The sequence below is a fragment of the Rhipicephalus microplus genome, chromosome 3 (genome assembly GCF_043290135.1).
Source record: "Rhipicephalus microplus isolate Deutch F79 chromosome 3, USDA_Rmic, whole genome shotgun sequence".
Taxonomy (NCBI): Eukaryota; Metazoa; Arthropoda; class Arachnida; order Ixodida; family Ixodidae; genus Rhipicephalus; species Rhipicephalus microplus.
The window spans coordinates 132,951,280-132,967,820 of NC_134702.1; positions in this window are offsets into that span (position 1 = coordinate 132,951,280).

Below are 16,541 nucleotides of genomic sequence, written 5' to 3' on the forward strand. Positions count from 1 at the left end.
AACAGCTCCATTACAGAAACAGAAAATAATATATGATCCTTGTAACGGCTTTCATGCATGGTAATACGCTTCCGCGTCGCGGGGCTAACTATACTGATCGAGCACAGCTGTTTTTTTCTAAATTTCTTGGTATAAGCAACGCAGATTACATGATGACTGATTCTATCAAAATAATAGTAAAAAACAACAACAACAACACAAGTATAGTACACCTGCTATGGGCTCTTCGTTCGTGTTGGCGGACTAAAGACGATTATTACGATTATGCTGGACCATAAGGTCGATATTAAAAATCACACAATTGAGGGAAGTTTAAACTTCGACAATAGGTATTGCGGGGTTCTTTGAGCGGCTGGCCAGGAAAACCTTAGAAAACACACGAAACTACAAAAGAACACGTCTTTGCTCGTCCAATTCTGAGCTGTGATTATGATGATGAAGACTAGAGACCGCATTATATAGGCAAATGCTAATTTGTTTAGCGCGTTGCTATCGGGCTATTTCGATATTTGAGCATCTAATGAAAGTGATGAAGGGCTTTTAAAGTGTTTTATAGTGCCTATAAATGCCCATTTCTCACGTTTGTGCCTCAATTCCTAGAAGCGTCAATAACACCTATTTTCAAAGTCTCTGACTATATGAACAGTATATAACCTCAAATTTTGCTATCCGTACAGTTGGAGCCCGGTATTCCCGGTACCAGAAAAATTCAGACCTGTATGGGGTGCATCATGTACTCCATACCAGAAGGGTTTTTTTTTTCAGCATTGTCAAGGTGACAAGGCCGTATATCCAATAGACAGGCCCATCAGCCTCTATGTATGAATTCACTTGCGTCAATGTATCTGCTCGTCATTCCCTATTGTCTAGATAAAAAATAATATATCTATGTGGCTTCTGTTTTGTTTGTCATTTACTTTCTAAAAGGGCGCTTTCCTCAGTGACATGAGAAATTTCAGTTACACACAAGAAGTTGTTGCGTGCCACTGCTTTGTACTAAAAGCATTCTTAATATGGCGCATTACGAGCTGCCAAAGCCTGATTCCTGGAGGTGAGATCGAAACCTTTGCCATTCGCCTGGTGTAGACTTTGCGAGCCAAATATCCTTCTCGGTATCGGCGAAACTCGTACCCGGGTGACACAGGTGCATAAACACGTCGTGCGAACGCAAGGTTTTTCATATATGACGTGCCCAAGTCGTTTCGTCGTTCTATGTATTGTATATACTAGCTGCCTGTTTCTGCGGGATGGATCCCCTCTATGCGCGCACGTTTGGAGAGGTTGACATGGATTATGTATCCTTGCCATGATACGCAGCGTCGCACCACTTGAAGTCCTCTAAGGCACGATGCACCAAAAATACACCAAGCAGTGTCAGGGCTGGCACCGGCACAGGGAATACCAGTGAACAGCGGTAACGGCGGCACAAAGAACGGCGGGAACACCAGCGCAGGCGAAATGGAGGCAGCTTTGTCTCGCATCACGCTCCGATACGCACTTTTAAAAAAATACAAATAGAGTCTGTGCAGGGTATATATTATTTCTACCAACTTTCGACTCTCTATGAAGCAAGAAATTGCACAAGCGACACACGTTGCCTCGTAAAATTTTCGCAGTATCACGCATTACTTAGACATACCCAGGACGATTCCTCGTTGTACGTCACGTCCTCTATGTTGAGGCACGCACCCGTGATATGAAGGGCAATAAGCAGTGTTCAATCTGTGATTTCGTCTCCTTCCGAGGCCCTTAGAGTTTCCGAGGCCCTTAGATTTTTTCTTGCTTTCTTAGACAAATATCCTACACGTATTCTTCCAAAAGTATGAATTTTTGTAAAGTTTAGTGTGCCTGTATTTACAAGTTTGCGCGCCTAAAGCTGTGTTTTACCTGCCTTGTTAAGGTGCCTGAAACCAGAAATTTAGTGCCTATAAATCCAACCTCCAATTCATGACGGTCATGATGATATATTCTTGCTGGTGGTGCTCGATGATGTGTCAGCGGCAGCTCAGTGCAAGCTGCTAGCATGTCATAGTTTAATGTTGTCTTCTTCTAGGTTTGCGGCGGCAAGCCCGCAGCCACCACGGCCTTAATAAGTATCTGCAGAATAAGACCCTTCATGCAAGGTGGTCACCCCAGGTTGCCACCAACTTACAGCGCTTCGAGTCTGAATTCCTTAGCGTTAGCTACTCACATAACAACCTCTCCTACATTAAAAACCAAATGAACAACAAATGCTCGTATATCTATAAAATTATATCGAGTTCACCGTCTAGCGCACCTTGAAGACAATAGCAGCCGGAGCAAAACAAACGTAGCATGTCCCATTAAAGCCTTAACGAAGTAAGCAAACTCTCTGCCTTCTAATAAATTCTCACATGCTATAGCGTCAGCTTTATAAGATTGTCGAAAGCTCCATTATTACGATACGCAGGGCTCACCTATTTAAAGAGGAACAAATGAAGAAAAGGTGGTTCCCTGGGGAAGAGCTGGAAAAAGATCGAAAAGGTTAAGCACTGGGCCAAACGTGCAGATTTTTCATTTCTTTTCTCTACAAACACACACACACACACACAAATATATATATATATATATATATATATATATATATATATATATATATATATATATATATATATATGTATATGTATATATATGTATATATATATATATATATATATATATATATATATATATATATATATATATATATATATTTACAAGAAATGTGTCAAACATCACTTAAAAGTTACAGAAACGAGGCGAGAAGGCAACTTCAGTTGCACGCAAACATAAATTACGGCCGCAGTTGTGGAAAACAAAACAATTACTTTTTACTTTTTAACCAGTGGAAATAGATGATCAAATCTAGAGGGCACATTCAAGTCCTTCGTGTGAATAGTTCATAGCAACGTTGAAATTTTTGGAAAGCAGCCACTGGCAATCACTGCGTAGTGGCGAAATCTGGCTAATTTAGCAGGCGAAACCAAAACCGACGCACCAAACAGCTCATATATCATTGACTTAGAAAACACTCTCAGTGACGTCACTGCTTACGTCGCCGTTATCAACTGCCAATCTAGCACTTCACTTCGTGGGCACTTATCGACGCCTGCTTATCCTTCTCCCTCGATGTGAGGGAAACAGTGTCGCCATAGAGGGTGTTTTCTAAGTGAATTGTGAACTTTAAATGCGAACCATTTCTTTGCGAACTGCAAGCACTTTCAACATCTATCTATCTATCTATCTATCTATCTATCTATCTATCTATCTATCTATCTATCTATCTATCTATCTATCTATCTATCTATCTATCTATCTATCTATCTATCTATCTATCTATCTATCTATCTATCTACGTCTGCGTGATCTAGCGGCCACCTCCTAAACATGGGGTAAACCAATATTAGTATGGTAGGATAAGATAGATTGACGAATATGACTCAGTGCTCATGAAATGAGTAACGTAACAATGCCGTCGCATACGTCACCTGTGGCACATACCCGCAGGCAGGTATGTGGCACAGGTGATTGATAGTTTGTATCTATACCGAGGAGAGGCGAAAATGGACGTGGATAATTTTAACGCTCGGGCATTAAGTGCAAGCTGATATCGGCGGCATTGATCTAATGAATGCAGTTAGTAATGTTAGGGTCAATTAGGTATTTTAGCACAGAGCCACGCCAGGTATCGGAGCTACTTTTCAAATAGATCCTCATGTTCGTGAAACGTCAATTGTGTTTCCAGTGCTGTGTATTTAACTTTGGAAACAATACATATCTACTCTGTTGTTACAGTCGTGACGTCTGGTTGACATCAATTCTAGTTCGGAGCCATCCGCAGAAGCAGATTTTTGTAGCAGTCTCCAGGGCAGCCATCATTGCGAGCCCCAGCGCTTTCCGCTTCTGGTTTTGCCAATTTTTTTGTTGCTTTGAGCATTGTTACGCAACGGGAAATAACTGGCGATATAAAAAATAGTCGACTGTTTAACGTACGTATGTGCATGAATTTGTAAGCATCTTTAATGCGGCTTCATAAGCGTCACTCAATAAAAAAAACCATAAAGAAATAAGCAAACCCTTCGAGACGCCGTAGTGGAGGGCTCCGGAAATTTCGACCACCTGGGGTTCTTTAACGTGCACCCAAATCTGAGCACACGGGCCTGCAACATTTCTGCCTCTATCGGAAATGCAGCCGCCGCAGCCAGGATTCGAACCCGCGACCTGCGAGTCAGCAGCCGAGTACCTCAGCCACGAGACCACCACGGCGGGGCAGTGTGTACTTTTGGTGTTTCAGCTTTACCATTATCTATTTATTTATTTATTTATTTATTTATTTATTTATTTATTTATTTATTTATTTATTTATTTATTTATTTATTTATTTATTTATTCAGAGTACTGTCAATCCCGTGATGAGATTATTACAGGAGTGATGTCACATTGTACATAGTTAAAACAAGCAATACACAGACTAAAATACATGTTGCAAGCACTTGAAATTTGAAGCGAATATCTCAAACATAGTGCGAAATTCGCCGTAGTGATAGGCAAAGAGTCTTTATGAATAAAATCATAAGATGAAATGCTGGGGCAAGCAAAAACAAATACAAAAAGAATTGTACAGACAGAGTTAAAACTTGTGACATCATCGATTCAGGAAATCACGGCTAAATAAAAGACAGCAAACGTTCACTCGCTCGTATAACAAATTCGTCAACTGTCGGCTGTGTCAACACGGTGGGGTGCAGGACATTCCAAGCGCGTATGGCTCGCGGAAAAAAAGAGTAGCCAAAAACATTGTTCTTAAAGGGATACTCATCAAGTGTGCGAGAATGTTTATTTCGTGTTTGGCGCTTACTGTTAACCTTAACATAATTAGCCGGATTTATTTTCAAAGAGTTGTGTAGCACCAGATACAATAATCTCAGGCTATGAAGCTTGGCGCGGCTCGCCAGGGTGGGCAGATCCGATCTTATCAAAAGAGCAGTAGGTGAGTCGGTATGCCTATAATGGTTATAGATAAAACGGACTGCTTTGCGTTGTATTCTTTCAAGCGCGGCTACATGTTTGTTTGTGAAGGGGAACCAGGCCACACTCGCATATTCAAGGATTGGGCGGATAAGCATGGTATGCGCTAAAAGTTTTGTTTTGGGTGTCGGATGACGAAGGGTTCGCTTAAGAAAAAATAACCTGCCGAGTGCCTTCTCTGTAATATGTTCGACATGTGCAGTCCAATTTAAGTCGGACGATATCAAGATGCCTAGATACTTGCAGGCCGCGACGTTGCGAAGTAGAACATTTCCCAGCGAATACGAAAACTTTGCCCTCGCTTTTGTCTTTGTAATGTACATGGCGACAGTTTTCTCAGTATTTATTTCCATTTGCCACTCTCGACACCAGGTTTCGACCTTATTTAGCGAATAATCTAGTTTTAAATGATTTTAGTAGCTGTCTATTCGCTGGTACATGATACAATCATCTGCGAACAATCTGATATTTACATCGGCTACGTCTGCAACGTCATTAATAAAAAGAAGAAACAACATGGGGCCTAAAACAGAACCCTGGGACACTCCCGATAATACTGGAACCGTGTCAGACACATGTACACCATATTGAACAAATTGGTGGCGGTCGGTCAAATAGTGTTCGATCCACTTGGTCATAGGTCCGTTTCCCGGTATACCGGTTAGCTTTTGTATCAGTTTGGGATGGGAAACGCGGTCAAAAGCTTTTGACAAATCTAAAAAGACTACGTCAATCTGCGATTGATCATTAATGCCATTGGGAAGGTCATGCAAGGTCTCAACCAGCTGTGTGCCAGTACATAGTCCGCGACGAAAACCGTGTTGATTGCAATGGAGAATGGCATTTTTTCCACGTATTCGGTAAGGGACTTTAGAATAATATGCTCAAGCAATTTTGCAGAATGTACACGTAATAGAAATTGGTCTGTAATTAGATGGAAAAGACGAGTCACCACTTATGTGAATGGGCAGAATTTTTGCAATTTTCCATTCTGATGGAACCTGGCAATCCTTAAGCGATTTCGAAAATATAAGAAAAAGGTATTTACACACAGATTTAGCGTAACACTTTAAAAACGCATTGGGAATCCCGTCGGGTAACTACCTTTCTTCCCATCAATGTTCAATAAGAGTGATAGCAAACCCGGCTCAGACAGTTGAGGCAAGCTTAGTGCACTTAAGTTTTTACCCCAAAACAGAAGCGACGTATGTTTACCATTGTCAGCTGTGAAGACAGACTGGAAGTAAGTGTTGAATGAATTAGCTTTCATTAATTCCTGCTCCACTGAAACGACAGTAGGGAGGTTGTTTTTTGAACCAAAATATTGCCAGAACTTCTGGGGCGACTCTCTTATAAACTTACTTATTGTTGTGCTGCAGAAGTTCTCTTTGACACAACGAATTTTTACCCTCAATGACCGGCCAAGCAAGCTATTTTTTCTTGGAACCCATAGACTGGGCTTGATTTGTTAGATTTTCTTAGTATTTTTATTTTACGTTTAGTATGAATGATGTCACGTGTGATCCAAGGGTTGTGTTTTTTTGTGACTTTAGCAACCTGCGGAACAAAGTTGGTCATACAATGAGTAATGATAGCTTTAAATTTAGCCCAAATTACGTCGATCACCAAAGACTTATCAGCACACATATCGAGAAAGTCGTCGAATTCATGCTCTAAATACGTCATAACTGCAGCGTCATCGGCTTTGTGAAACGCCGGGACATACTTAACCGGCCCTCGCATGCGAGCGGGGCATTGTACAGGCAGGCTGCATGAAACAATTTTGTGATCAGATAACCCCTCCAGGGTTTCCGTTAAGATATCCGTTGATGGGAAATGATCACTGACAAAAATGAGAGATGAGTGGGCTCAATCACCATTGAGCCCACTCCCACACCTTGCTTAACCGAAGAGGCGTGCGGTTGACTGGGCAGTGATATTAGTAGCGAATATCAACGCGAGAGTGAGGAGCTATGAAATATTACGGGACGAAAGGATGCATCCATTCAACAGTGCCAAAGAATACCTGTTTTTTGACCCCGGATATTGCCTTTGCCAGGCCACAGGGCCTTGAGCTTGGGCTTCTTTTTTATTGTAAACAGAATAAATCAACTCTATTCAGTTCATTTCAACACACTGTTCAGAATGGACAGTGCCGAAAATTGTACCTTACGACAATAAACTCTCACAGAACTAAATTTCTCGTAGAATTCTTGGAAGCTCAGACCGCGGTTATTCTTGAGTTATTTTGGGCAAGGAACGTTCTCATTCTGTTTCATACAAACCTTTAAGAAACTTGTTGTCACCGGTTCGGTTCAACAATATTGTTGCTGTGCCTCCAGAGTTGCGGCCAGAGCTTCTACAGGCTTTACACGAATATCTCACGGCTTCACGTTGGTCTCGTGCTCACTAACAAGGACTAAAGGATATAATTACTGGGTCGCTATGACTGACATAAGGGGAACCCTCCCTTATGCTCATATTGTGGTTTATACCAGTAAAACCCCCTCATCATAATCAAACCACAGCTTTATAACCAAACCGCAGTACCAGAACTGTACGTTTTGATGTGCCTTTTTTTATCGAGTATTTTTTTTCAAAAGCGCAATAAAACTTATGCTCAGAAAAGAATAAAATAGGTTGTCCATAGTCTTGGACTCAGAGTTCCGCTGTAGCAGTGGCAAATTCTCAAAAGAGCCTGAATTGAAAAGCTTTTGTATAGTTTCACAATGTTTGTGTGCCTTTCATGCTTTTCTCTTTTGTAGCAATCAATAAGACGTCGCCACCAAGATAATGCATTGTCCAAGGATATCGGAGCGTGGCATTCCCTGCACTGTTTTGTATAATAGTTGACATTCACAAGGTCACATTGCAGTGCGACTTACGTCGTCTTTTTTAGCTCACAATAGCTTTTTTGCCGAGATGCTTGCGACGGCACCAGCGAATGTGCTTCTACGCTTTACTTAGCAGTCATATGTACATACATCCCGGTCTTATGTACGAGTATTTTGTCACACGCGTTTAAGTGTTTGGGTCTGCCGTAGGTCAAGCGGCTTAAATTCCAGCGTGGGCGAAAAATGCCCATCTTGTGCGTAACCAAATAAAACAAGAAACATACATATAAAATAAATTGTGAAAATTTCCGAAGACCGACTGAAGATTGAACTCAGGCCGTTAACATGGCAAGTAGGAGTTCTGCCACAGAGCCACGCTTCTTTTTTCTCTCTTATGCATGGTATTCAATACAAATGTGGTTACGTGTATACATCGCGTACAAAATCAAGGCCTCTTCGACAAACGTACAATAGCCATTGCAAAATAGCTCCATACAACACTGTGTCTGAAGGGATATGTGAGCAATTCACTTCATGAACACTCGGTCTGGTTGAAACTCCAGTTGTTATTAAAAGCATTTTTACTTTCCTTTTCACCGTATTTCCAAACACAGCCACGCTTCTGCTTGAAAATACAGTGAAAATAACAAACACGCTATACAAACACGCATTTGGGGTATCCAGGCTTCAATATGGAAGATCTAATACTGCAGTAATATTGCGTGGTACAAACATATATTTCCATCGGGCGTCAGAACATGTGAGTATTGTAAGAACTTCATAGTTTAACGCAAGTCACTCATTACAAAAAATAGACCGTTCTGCATTGTTCGGTTCCGAGCAGGCATGCACAGAATTTCATGGCATTTCCGTTTTGAATTAATTGCCCTCCTACTTTATTGATGACATCATCTTAATGTCTTCCAAGGGCTTTACTGTTATTAAAAGTGCTTTCAAAGTTACAAATCCATCAAGGCGAACAGAATGAGGATGTAAAAGAGTCATGAACATATAGTATGACCCTTATGTAACCATAGCTTCCTATGCCGGCTTGCGGTCCCCAAGCAATATAATGTGTGTGATATTCGCACACTCTTGGTGTCTTATTGTACAGGTAGCACACGAGATATGTGAAACGTTTCAGAAATGCTATTCCAAGATGTTTTGATGCCATGAATAATAAGTGTGAGACGTCTCTGCTTTGAATGCCATCGTATAAATTTTTCTGTAATGAGAGACTAGCTTTCCTTTTTGGCTCCTTAAAAAACTCACTAAATACACACTAAATGCTGTGCGAAAAGCCGTTCTTGAAAGAAGTTTGCGGGGTGTTCCCGATGCGTGAATCATAAAAGGTGTGAGCCTGTCGGTGAGCTGGTTGCATGCTTCGTAAGGGAAACAGCGCAAAATACGAGGACAGAAGAGGTACACATGGCACCGTATGTAGCACTGACGGCCAAACGAAGTCATTGCAGTGAAGAACGTAAATAAATAACATGCGTGTAAGCTGTAGTATATGCAATTAAAAACGCACAATACTGAAATCTAATGTACACCGATGCCAAAGCTGTGGGTGCTGGTATATCATGTTAACCATTGGTGTCTTGCAATCAAAGCTTTTTGCCCCCGTGTGAGAATATTTTATGTTTTTTGCACGTTTGTATTCTTTTTTTCTGTTCTTGTTTACTTTGACGACGGCTGATACTTGGATATGTATCTAAGTACGTTCTTCACCGCAATCAACTTCTCTTGCTAGTCAGTGCTACTACGTGTGCCTTCTCGGTCTTGGTCCTTTGTGCTGTGTCGCCTACGATTAGAGTAATAACGACACTACAAAACTTAACAATAACATCTAAACCCGAGAGGCACATTTCGGAGAAAGCAACCACCTAACATTTTGGCATAAGCTCTATAGCTACCTTTAGTTAGTCAAAACGCTAAATACTGTCAGGGGGTCGTGACGTGGCCAAAGACAGGATACTTTGTGTTGGGATTTAACAGTTTATTTGAGCGAACCTGTGCCCGGCAAACGGAAAGTCCGATTACAGTAGCAGCTGTGCACGGAGCATCGGCCGTCGATCAACTACTCACAAACGGCGAAGTGCGTCGGCATTTATACTCTTGCCATCGAATGTTCTAGCGTTATCGCTGGCGGTGGCATAGGTTCCAGAATAATCTGTACAGTTCGCAGAGTGGGCGTGATCTTATCGAAATGATCTACTAAAGTCCGGAAGCTTCTTGAAAACTGCAGGCGCGTTTTGTGCTGAGAATTGTGTAGTGTTTTGAGGCAATAACAAAACTTGAGAAATGGAACGTGGCATTGCCCCCCTCTGAAAAAAGGCATCGTCCCGATGTTTTAACAAAAGATGAAGGTACAACAATAATGCAAGAAAGTACAATGAATAAATTACGATACAATATTATTATAAAAAACACTATTTCAGTTTGTTAACGCACATGAAACGACTTGAAACGCGCGACATGGACGACTTCAGGTCGCGATCGGCGTCGTTGAGAGTTCGTGATGCCGTCACAGACAACCTCGTAATCAAGTGGGCCGAGACGTCGAACCACTCTGTACGGTCCGAAGTACCGTCGCAGAAGCTTTTCACTTAGTCCACGTCGGCGTATTGGCGTCCACACCCAAACACGTTCACCTGGCTGGTATTCCACGAAGCGTCGTCGAAGATTGTAACGGCGGCTGTCTTTCGTCTGTAGATTCTTGATGCGGAGACGCGCGAGTTGTCGGGCTTCTTCGGCGCGTTGAAGGTACTCACTCGCATCGAGGTTTTCTTCGTCGGTCACGTTGGGTAACATGGCATCGGGCGTCGTTGCTGGGCTCGTTCTGTGGACCAATTTGTATGGAGATATCTGCGTCATCTCCTGCACCGCCGTGTTGTATGCGAAGGTCACGTACGGAAAAATGGCGTCCCACGTCTTGTGTTCGACATCGACGTACATTGCCAGCATGTTGGCGATCGTCTTGTTTAGCCGCTCGGTGAGGCCGTTGGTGTGTGGGTGGTACGCTGTCGTCCGGCGGTGGTTTGTCTGGCTGTATGCCAAGATCGCTTGAGTTAGGTTAGCAGTAAATGCCGTTCCTCTGTCAGTGATAAGAACCTCCGGGGCACCGTGACGTAGGACGATATTTTTGACGAAGAACTTAGCTACCTCGGATGCACTGCCTTTTGACAGGGCTTTTGTCTCGGCGTAGCGGGTGAGGTAGTCGGTAGCTACCACGATCCATTTGTTTCCGAAAGCCGACGTCGGGAACGGCCCCAGTAGGTCCATACCAATCTGCTGGAAAGGTCGGTGAGGTGGCTCAATTGGCTGCAGAAGTCCCGCCGGCCTTGTCGGTGGTGTCTTGCGTCGTTGACAGTCCTGGCATGTCCTCACATAACAAGTGACGTCGGTGGTAAGACGTGGCCAATAGTACCTTTCTTGTATCCTCGCGAGCGTGCGAGAAACACCGAGGTGCCCTGCTGTTGGATCGTCGTGCAGGGCCTGCAGGAGTTCTGGTCGCAGAGCTGAAGGCACCACAAGGAGGTACTTGGCTCGAAGCGGTGAAAAGTTTTTTTAGAGAAGACCGTTTCGCAGGAAGAACGACGCAAGTGCGCGCTTGAATACCTTCGGGAATTTGGCGGTCCTGCATTCGAGTATTCTATTAGGGCCTTAAGTTCCGGGTCGGCCCGCTGTCGTTCAGCGAAGTCGTCGGTATTTATCGTTCCCAAGAAGTAGTCGTCATCCGGGTCGTCGGGTGGTGGTTGGTCGACAGGCGCACGAGAGAGACAGTCTGCGTTGGAGTGTTTCTTGCCGGACTTGTAAACGACGGTAATGTCATATTCTTGAAGTCTCGGGCTCCATCATGCGAGGCGACGTGAAGGGTCCTTCAAGGTGGCTAGCCAACACAAGGCGTCTTTTTGTCAGTGGGCCTTTTTGTCACCGCCTTCTTGTCAGTGGGCGGCGGGAAGTTGGCGATGGCGGCTGTTTTCCGTGGATCGCGACGGACAGAAACAAGAGCTCTTCGTACGCAAATCTGCACTTTTCTGGCATCAGTGTGAGTCCGGACATCTTGATGGCTTGAAGTACAGCTTCAAGGCGCCAAAGATGCTCGTGGAAACGCGAGGAAAACACGACGACGTCGTCCAAGTACACAAGGCAAGTCTGCCACTTCAATCCTGCCAATACTGTATCCATAACTCGTTGAAAAGTTGCAGGCGCTGAGCAAAGGCCGAAGGGCATACCTTAAACTCGAAGAGGCCATCCGGTGTTATAAACGCCGTCTTCTCTCGGTCTCTTTCGTCGACTTCGATTTGGCAATAGTCAGTCTTGAGGTCCATTGACGAAAAGTACTTGGCGTTATGGAGCCGATCAAGTGCGTCGTCTATTCGTGGGAGAGGATACACGTCCTTTCTTGTGATTTTGTTCAGGCGGCGATAATCGACGCAGAAACGCAGGGTCCCAATATTTTTTTTTACTAACACCCCGGGGGACGCCCATGGACTCTTGGACGGCTGGATGATGTCATCCCGCAGCATTTTATCAACTTGTCTCTTCATGGACTCACGTTCTCACGTCGAAACCCTGTACGGACTCTGACGGAGTGGTCTGGCATTTTCTTTGGTTATGATGCGATGTTTCGTGAATGGGGTCTGCCGAATTTTCGATGACGATGAAAAGCAATCTTCGTATTGCAGGAGCAGGGCCTTGAGCTGTTCTTGCTTATTATGGTTCGGAAGTCTGGGATGGACGTCGAAAGCTGTGGGAGGGGCTTGGTTCCTCTGAGCAGGTTCCGCAGAATCGGCGAGGGCGAAAGCACTGATGGCGTCCACAATTTCTTCGATGTATGCGACCGTTGTTCCTTTGTTCACATGCTTGTACTCATTGCTTAAATTTGTGAGCATAACCGTTGCTTTGCCTCCCCGCAGCTCAGCAATTCCTCTTGCGACGCAAATATTTCGGGTGACCAACAGATGCTGACTGCCTTCAACGACGCCTTCCAGGTCATGTGATTTAGGAGCGCCGACTGAAATAATGACGCTGGAGCGAGGCGGTATGGTGACTTGTTCTTCCAGCACATTTAAGGCATGGTTTCCTGACGGCGTGCGCGGCGGTAGTGCTTCTTCCGTGAATCACGTTATCGACTTTCTTCTTAGGTTGATGACAGCATTATAGAGGCATAAGAAGTCCATACCAAAGATGACATCTCTCGAGCAACACTGTAAGACTACGAAATCTGTAGGATAAATATGGCCGTAATGATGACTCTCGCTGTGCAGATTCCTGCAGGTGTTACGAGATGACCTCCGGCTGTGCGGATTTCAGGGCCTTCCCAAGCTGTCCTAACTTTCTTTAACTTCGCGGCGAACGACCCACTGATGACGGAATAGTCGGCTCCAGTATCGACGAGAGCGGTCACACTGTGGCCGTCGATAAGAACGTCGAGGTTGCTAGTTCGCCGTCTTGCATTACAGTTAGGGCGTGGCGTCGGGTCACGGCTGCGTCGACTTGTTCCGCTGCTTTCATGTTGCGTCGTTCGGCCACCTTCGGTAAGTGAGCTTTTGCCGTCAGGGCTTTGCCTGGTTGGCGTTGTGTTCGGAAAGCTCCGTCGTGGCATCGTCGTCGTCGGAGGATAATCGGTAGTTCGTCGCACAGAAACCGCACCTCCATCGGTTGCTGCCCTTAGTTTCCCGGATACGGGCTAGGAGACCGGCCCCGCGTTGGGCCAGAGTACTGCCGGGGGTGCGGTGACATGCGGCGGCTGGGCAACGGCGAACGGGAAGGACTTCGTGGTGTCCATTGAGTTTCTGTCAGGTAGTCGGCGATGTCACGTGGTCGTTCTCCTGGCTGCGGACGCGGTGCATTGACGGCAAAGCCGCGCAGTCCCATCTGTCGGTACTGGCCACGGCGGTATGTGTGCCCGGCCTCGCCGCAGTGGTAGCAAAGCGGGCGGTTGTCAGGTGCACGCCAAACGTCCGTTTTCCTCTGCGCACTGCGCTGGCCCGCTGGCGAACGGTATGACGTCGGTGGGGGTGGTGGCGGCGGTGGCGTTTGGCGACGGAAGTGCGATGGCGCGGTGTTTTGGCGTGGACAGGGAGGAGCGTTGTGGCGCACTGCAGCGGCGTAGCTCATAGCTTCTGGCTCGGGCAGCGGTGTTTGGGGAATTCGAAGCGATTGCCGAGCTTCTTCTCGCACAATGTCGGTGATCGAATCCACTTGAGGCTGCGCCGAAGGCAACAGTTTGCGCAGTTCTTCCCGCACGATCGCTCGGATCGTTTCACGCAGGTCTTCAGAGTCCCTGGCTTGAGCAGCAGCGCATTCTGGAGTCAGGCGGCGATTATACTGTCTGGTGCGCATGTCCAGGGTTTTTTCGATGGTGGTCGCCTCGGATACAAATTCTTGGTTGGTGTTCGGTGGATTCCTCATTAGTTTCGCGAAGAGCTCCTGTTTCACCTCTCGCTTGAGCAAACGAACTTTCTTCTCCTCAGGCATGTCTGGGTCAGCGTGACGGAATAGGCGGGTCATCTCCTCCGTGAAAATTCCAACCTTTTCATTTGGTAGCTGAACCCGGGTCTCTAGTAGAGCAGCGGCCCTCTCTTTGCGAGCGAAGCTCGCGAACTTTTGCAGAAATGCGCCGCAGAAGACATCCCACGTTCGGAGCATGGACTCCTGATTCTCTAGCCAGGTCCTTGCGGTGTCTTCTAGGTAGAAGTACACACGACGGAGCTTTTCTTCGTTGTCCCAGTTGTTGAGGGCGGCCACACGGTCGTATGTTTCTAGCCAGGTTTCCGGGTCTTCAAACGATGACCCGATGAACGTTGGTGGTTCCCTGGGTTGATGAATGATGATGGCGGGCTGGGACGCTCAGGTTGTCATTGTCGCTGCAGTCGAGGTCATGGCCTTGGTCTTCCACGCCTTGTCTTGTGGAAGTCCATACTCCAGTTGGAGACCTTGCTGTCGTCGGCTTGTTCGCTGCTCTTAGTTGGCGTCGATGTCTTCTCCGCGACGTGGGCTGGGTTCACGGCTTGACGGGGGCGTCCGGTACATGAACAAAGCAGTATCTCCACCCGATGTCATGGGCTCGTGACGTGGCCGAAGACAGGATACTTTGTGTTGGGATTTAACGGTTTATTTGGGTGAACCTGTGCCCGGCAAACGGAAAGTCTGATTACAGTAGCAGTCTTGCGCAGATAGCAGTGAACGGAGCATCGGCCGTCGATTAACTACTCACAAGCGGCGAAGTGCGTCGGCATTTATACTCTTGCCATCGAATGTTCTAGCGTTATCGCTGGCGGTGGCATAGGTTCCAGAATAATCTCTACAGTTCGCAGAGTGGGCGTGATCTTATCTAAATGATCTACTAAAGTCCGGAAGCTTCTCGAAAACTGCACGCGCGTTTTGTGCTGACAATTGTGTATTGTTTTGGGGCGATAACAAAACTTGAGAAATGGAACGTGGCAATATGTATGTGCTTTCAGGGAGCGCCAAGGAGGCTTCAGAGAGCTATTTATTCGATGGAATATTGGCACTTGAACCAAGAAAGTACGGACGTTGGAAACCTTTAGCGACCACATGGTAGTTTCAGGGCCGGTTCTTAATGCTAACACTTTCGTAGAAACCTCTCGACAACAGGGAGCTCGAAGAGGTACAACCATTTATGTACGGGCCCATTGTCCGCTGCTCCATTGTACTTGGGCAGGGGAAAGTCAGCTGATAGTTCTGTCATGATGCTGGTAACTCCATACACCTGGGATCATCTTCTGTGGTCGATATTAAGTTGAGACGTCTCGTCAGTGGCTTTGTGAATGATGGTAAAATAATAAGCGGCCACCAGGTCATGATCCTGCCCACTTGTGGGACGCTACATGTGGGAGAGGTGGCCTGGCTCATACACCATCTCGATTGATTGGGTGCCCCTTCACCAGGTCATGATCCTGCCCACTTGTGGGACGCTACATGTGGGAGAGGTGGCCTGGCTCATACACCATCTCGATTGATTGCCCCTTCAATTTGGTACAATCAATTGTGAAGGATCGGCCATGAAACGAGTGGTGCCTTACTACATAAAAGAATTTGTTCGTAATTTAAAAATGATAAGTGATAGAGAGTTTTGAAATCATCTGTTAGAATATTTCACAATAAAAAGGGTAAGGTGTCTTATAGAGCCATTTGATTTCGATAACTTTGTAACAAATTTATTTTAATAAATGAAAAAGATCACTACTTTTGCGTAAAATATTTTGAACTCGATGAATTTAGCTTTCAATTCATCTCGTATTTCGTAGGAAATCGCATTTTGCTTCACAAACGCTACTGTGGCCAAAACCAAGCATGGTAGCTCCAAGGCAAAAAAGGAACCAAAAAGATTCATTTAATCTCAACCTTCGCAGCGTTTCGCCTAAGTGTCCTTTCTACAGATTGGCGAATATTCTGCACGTTAGAAATAAATGGTCGAAAATTCACTCTCATGAAGCATTAAACAAGACCATTTTGAAATGAAACCCTAGGAAATAAATTTAACGAATATTTTCTATCAATGGTTGAAAGCACTCATGAACAAGAAAAGCACTCATGAACAAGATACGTGGACACATTTACCCAACCCCCTCATACATTCACTGTATCTATATGAAACTGATGATAACGCAATTCTAAACGTGTTAAAAAAATCAGGCGAAGCAAAAG